A 6,393-nucleotide genomic window follows, 5' to 3' on the forward strand; every position below is an offset into this window, starting at 1 on the left:
AAATTACAAAAAGGACAAATCTCACTTGTGCGTTTATTACAAAGGGAATCCTCAAGTTGCAAAAACGAATTATTTGTTCCACCATTCTAGCTAAGAAGAAGCTAAACATAAGAAAACATGCGACTGATTTTAATTAAAAGAAAAAACACACCAAAAATATGTGATTAACTAGTCCTATGATTAACAATGAGATCCATAACTTTCTCTACGTATCTACACAAAATCGTTAATTATCATCACGTTTTAAAATTAAAAGCTGAATTTCAGCAAACCTCATGGCTTATATTTCTTAACTGCATCAAGCTCAACTAAATACTTGTTATCTAAAACCTGAAACTATTTAATTACTTACAAGAGAGAACAGAAGAACGTTATAAAAGCCACACCTCCTTCCACTTTCACATATCCCACATCACACACAATGATTCTAAGTATTGTCTATTGTGTTTCAGTTCCATCGATTTTTTTTGGGTTAATGACTGAATTATATATTCAATTAAAACATTACTTTTATCTCTTTTCCTATATTAAATGCGCTCAACGTTCGACGACCACCATCTAAAGAAAGAACATAATGACAACCCCTGCACCGGAGTCAGTATAGTAAAACTCAAAGACTCTCTCGTCATAAAAAAAAAGAAACACCTTCTCCATCCATTTCCTCCTCCACAGCAGCTAAGCATAGTCAGCCGGTGATCATCTACACAAACACCCCAAAAACTATACACACTAATCCTAAAGATTTCATGGCTCTTGTTCAAAAACTCACAGGAATGTCCCACTTCGAGGAAGATTCAGGCCGCAGCGCCACGATTACCAAAGTGATCAACTGATGAAAACGTGGGAGAACTGGACATGCCAATTTGTTTATACCTATTCAGCAGTAGATGTCCCCTTTGCCACCATTGCCTCAGTCCATGTATGCGGCGACGGAGATAAACAGAACGTCCTTCTCGACATTTTCTAGTGTCATGCTGATGTAGCGGCATCTCGACTACTGGTGCCAACATGATAATTATTTAAATTATCATCCTTATCGTTTCTATAATTACTTTTATGTGTTTTTCTCAAGTTATGATAAACTTTAGGTTTTCCTTTTCTAGTTAGTATTTATCTATCCTATTCTTAGTTGGTTTGTGGCTTTGGATTTACTATATAAATATAGCTAAGGCTCTCATAATAATTAGACTTTTGATAATTAAAACTGAGCTTTGCTTATTGCCTTGTAAGATTCGATTAAATTCATCAAACAAACAAGAAGTTGGTCTCGAAGATGCTATCGCAAAAACTCTTTGATTGATCCAAGAACAGTCTCTTGAATCTCTGATTCTTCGATCGACCGTTCACCCCACTCGTATGATCGCCCACATGCATAAGAGGAACTCTTTGTCTTCTTCTTCCTATCCTGGCTTTGATGATTATATGGAATTTCACAATCTTAACCGTACCACGTTGTTCCATAAGAATAAGTCTTCATTTTGGTGCAAATGCAATTCCATGAAAAAAATAAGTTATTGCATTTTTTCTATTTGTCTTCAAGAAATAAATTTTGTTTTTCCCTTATTGGATTCTGAGACCATCATAAATTTCGAAATTAGTCATGATATTTTTACTTATAATTATGAAATAATGTTTTTCTAAGCTTATTTGATTAATAGTTTAATGATGCAACTTTCTAGCTCTTTTTCTGAAACTATTATCTTTGAACGATCTAGAGAAAATTAAGCGCTAAAAAGTAGCATGAATAAGTGATAAACTTGGAAAATAAGGAGCAGTTATGCCATTGCCATAGTAACCAGAATTATAAAAAGAGTTGAAGATTGCATAAACCAATATTGTCGCCAGAGTTATCAGGGTACAAGGTGGGGTTGAGGTGACTTGTGACATTAAACATCTCCGTATGAATATAAATACATGACCTTGGTTTGTGTTGATGGGTATCCTTGTTCATCTCAGTAAACCAGTAGAATGATCTGTTCAATACAATGGCCTATGATTAGACAAGATGTGGTGATGATTAAGAGGTTTGGTAGTCATGAATCTCCATTTCGGTAACTTCGCATCTGGTCTTCTTCTTGTTTCTGGAAGCAGCAGCATGATATATATTATAGAGCCACACTATCTTATATCGTCATGTGACACTGTTTTTCCCTGCTTTCCCAAATCAGGACCCATTAATTGATATGAATTGAACTGGAATAGGACTTGGACCATCATCTTCAGTTGTCTCCACCTACACCTTCAGCTCTGGGTCTGAATGGTCTTTTATAAAGCCGCTGAAATTTCAACAATGTTTGTCTGCCAATTTAAACTCAGTGCTTTTGTCAGTGGTCGAATCAGAGAAGGCCATCACAGCACTCAGATATCTTGATAACACCCTTAATCTCTTTAATTTCAAAAATGAGGCTATTTTCAAAAGAAGCGGACGTCTTCTCCAAGGCACTTTGCTCCAAACAGAGAGATGTTCTAGACTACGAGAAAAACATGAGTTTAGGATCTTTGCTTTTCTTATGAGCCATGTGTCTTCCCCCCTTCCCCCCCCCCCCCCCCCCCCCCCCCAAAAAAAAATCTCTTGACTTATTCAGGGATCCCAATGCTTTGACTGACAAGCGATCTCACGGGAAGCCTCATCACGATTTCTTCGACGACATCATTGAGGATCTTTGCTTTTCTTATGAGCCATGTGTCTTCCCCCCTTCCCCCCCCCCCCCCCCCCCAAAAAAAAAAATCTCTTGACTTATTCAGGGATCCCAATGCTTTGACTGACAAGCGATCTCACTGGAAGCCTCATCACGATTTCTTCGACGACATCATTGAGGATCTGAATCTTCCACTCTCTTCTTCCTTTTTCTTCTCTGTTTGGTTTCTCTTTGTTTGATGGGAACAATTATCTTATAAATCTCCATCAACCTCATCATGTTCTTCCTCTAGCAATCTATTTAATATAGTATAACACCATCATTTTTTTTTCTTTTTGTTAATGCAATCTCATCAATTTTTTTTTTCTTTTTTTTCGAACAAACAGAAAAATAACAGTTACTAGAAATTTATCATTGTGTTTCTTTACATGATTCAGGATCATATTATCTTAAATGTTTTAATCGTGTATTATTGAAAAATCACAAGTAAAGAAAAATCCTAATTAACAACTCTTTTATTTTTCTTCTCTTCAACTATCATTTATTTTTCTTAAACATTATCGATTTTCGGTTTAATTTCTATACTACTTCAGAATTTACTATATTTAACTACAATCATTTATCATCAAATGTTTTAAATTTATATATCTAACTATATATCATCTAACATGATACATTTGACTGCACAAGGATTGACCAAACAACACTGAATGACTTCTAAAACCAAACACACCAAAATTCAGATTTGTTAGACAATTGATTTTGGAATTTGGTATCTTTAAAGTAATTTTCTAAAGTATAAAGTTCGTTTTGACGATTAGATGAGATATATGATGCAAACCAGTCTATTGAATGTAATAGTAGTGTTGATTTTGGATTAGGTTAATTAGGTAACTTAGGGTTGGTTACTCTTTCTTTTATTATGTTGGATTCTAAATAAATGTTGTTTAATAATAGTTTTGGACAAATAAAGAAGATGCACCACTCAGAGAGTTAGTCGACGGTTTTGGAAGAAATGTCTAATGGACAACTGTCGCCTCTATCATGAACCGTCCCTTCAACAGCTGTAAATCTAGATACGAGTTCCTGCTGGTAATGATTTGACTTTTATGTTTAACTTTTTTTATTTTATAAAATACAATGATTATAATTGTTTTTGGCAGATGAATCTTGGGGATTTGATGCCGGCGAGGATTAATGAAGGCTCTAGTGAACTTCAAAGAAACAATTGAAGGTAGTAATCATAGAATTTATTTATTTTAGTTTTTTAAATTAAAGTTAAAATGGCTTATTTAAAAAAAAAATTAATACAAACAAGTTAAGAAGAAAACTGGTGAACCAGCAAAGAAGAGAAGCTGAGACTTGAAATTTGAGTGATCGTGTTTCCCTTTAGTTTTTTTTTTTTTTTTTTGAGACTCTTGACACTTTTTTTTTTTGTTGTTGTTGTGGGTTTTAGACAATTTTGAAAAGGAAAAAAAAAGTGGAAACTAAAGTTTCCCAAAAAATTACTTGCATTCTCTCTCTCTATCTCTCTCTCTCTCTCTCTCTCTCTCTCTCTCTCTCTCTCTCTCTCTCTCTCTCTCTCTCTCTCTCTCTCTCTCTCTCTCTCTCTCTCTCTCTCTCTCTCTACCCTCCGATTCTCCACCGCGTCGCTCACCTAACACAGGCTCGATTTCTCACCGTCGCCGGCATCTCGATCAAATCGGGTTCGTGGAGGTTTCCACCAGAGACGACTCTGATGGAATCCGGGTCATGGGTTTGGATAGGGGTGAAGTCTTTGTGGGGGAAAGAGCGATTCTTTTCTAGAGTTTTAGAGTCATTATACGGAAAGCTCGTCTCGTCGAAGATGACATGACGTGAGAAGATGATTTTCTTTGTTGAAAGATCCATGCAGCGGTACCCTTTGTAAGGGTAACCTAAGAAAAGACATTTTGTGGATCTTGGAGAAAGCTTTTTGTGGTGAGAATGGTTGATATTAGCATAGCATAAGCAACCGAAAGTTTTTTAATGAGAATAAGAGATTGGCTTTTTGAATAATACCAAGAATGGGACTCTGTTTTGGATGACTTTTGACAGTAGAAGATTGAGGATGTGGACTGCCGTGTGTAAGGCCTCTACCCAGAAAGAAGAGGGGAGATGACTCCGCATCGCATTATTGATAGTGCGGATCATTCTTTCTGATTTACCGTTTTGTTGAGATGTGTGAGGACATAAAAAACGGAAGGTTATTCCCTTGTCTGCGAAGAAATCATGAAACTGAGAGTTGTTAAACTCACCTCCATTGTTGCATTGAAGTGATTTAATGTCTTTGCCAAACTGAGTTTTAACATAGTTGGCAAAATGAAGGAATTTTGAAAATGTTTCATGTTTATATTGCATAGGATAAACCCATAGAAAGTGAAAGTGATGATCAAGGAAGAGAACATAGTATTTGATACCACTAACACTCTGCACTGGCGAAATCCGTAAATCTGTATGCACAATATCGATAGGATGATCAACAATAGTGTTTGAATAATAAAAAGGAAGGTTTATTTGTTTTCCAAACTGGCAAGCAGGACAGATGTGAGAAGTATCACGATTATTACATGAAAAAGAATCTGAAGAAATAAGAAATTTCAACTTTTGGTCACTGGAATGTGCCAGACGTCGATGCCAGTCGGTTATTGATGCATTGAAAGCAGAGACAAGAGCCACATTATTTGAAGATGGAAGAATGGGATAGAGGTCTCATGTGGAGAATCGTCTTCGTCGTATGAAGATCCTTCACAAAAAAACCAAGAGGATCAAACTCAATAGAACATGAATTATCTTTAGTGAAACGACGAACATATATCAAGTTCTTTATAATGGAAGGAGTGACAAGAACTGAATTTAGAGAAAGAGGACGAGTTTTAGTGGGGAATGAGTGAAACCATGTGGTAATCGGGATTTTACTTCCGTTTGCAACCATTACCATTTTTCCGATGCTATTTTTAAAAACAGACTTAAGATTACCTGCAGTGTTTGACATGTGAGCGGTTGCTCGGGAGTCCATATACCAATTATTGTCCGAAGGATCCATGAGAGTCAGTGTGTTGAAGGCCTGCGCAAAATCCATTGTAGGCTCGAACTTTTGATTTCCACCGGTTTGAGTTTGTTGCTTCTGTTGTGGTCTGGGACCGAGCTAGCCTGCTTGAGGGAATGGAAGCTGAGTCCATGGGTTGAACTGCTCTGGAGCCCACATTGGATAACCGCTTTGCCAGTATGGAGCGTTCCATTGGTTGAAGCTGGGTTGTTGCTGATTGTATTGGTTTCGGCCTCTACCGCGATTGCCACCTCTGCCTCTGTGTCCTCTGTTCTGATTGAACCATTGCTGTTGATGGTTCTTTGATTGTTGGTGCTTCTTTTATGTGTTGGTTTCTGTGGCAACAAGAACCTTTCTGTGGTTTCTTGCCTTTTCCAAGCCGGTCTTCTTCTAGGAGGAGCATTGACCGAGTTTCTTCAAAAGTTGGAAATGGTCGGCGATGCATGATGACATTTATGATGTCATCGTATTTTCCATTGAGACCGTTGAGAAAATAAGTCACCAGTGTTCGCTCACTCACAGGGGCATCAACATTGGCTAAGAGATCTGCGATGGATGTGAGTTCTTGGCAATAGGTATGAATCGTGAGATCACCAATTTCTTTGTTGCGGAGCTTGTGATCGAGCTATATGGCTCGTGCTTCTTTGTTGTCGCGGAAGAAATATTCCAGACGGATTCTAGATCTCC

Source organism: Brassica napus, chromosome A5 (assembly GCF_020379485.1).
Source record: "Brassica napus cultivar Da-Ae chromosome A5, Da-Ae, whole genome shotgun sequence".
Lineage (NCBI taxonomy): Eukaryota > Viridiplantae > Streptophyta > Magnoliopsida > Brassicales > Brassicaceae > Brassica > Brassica napus.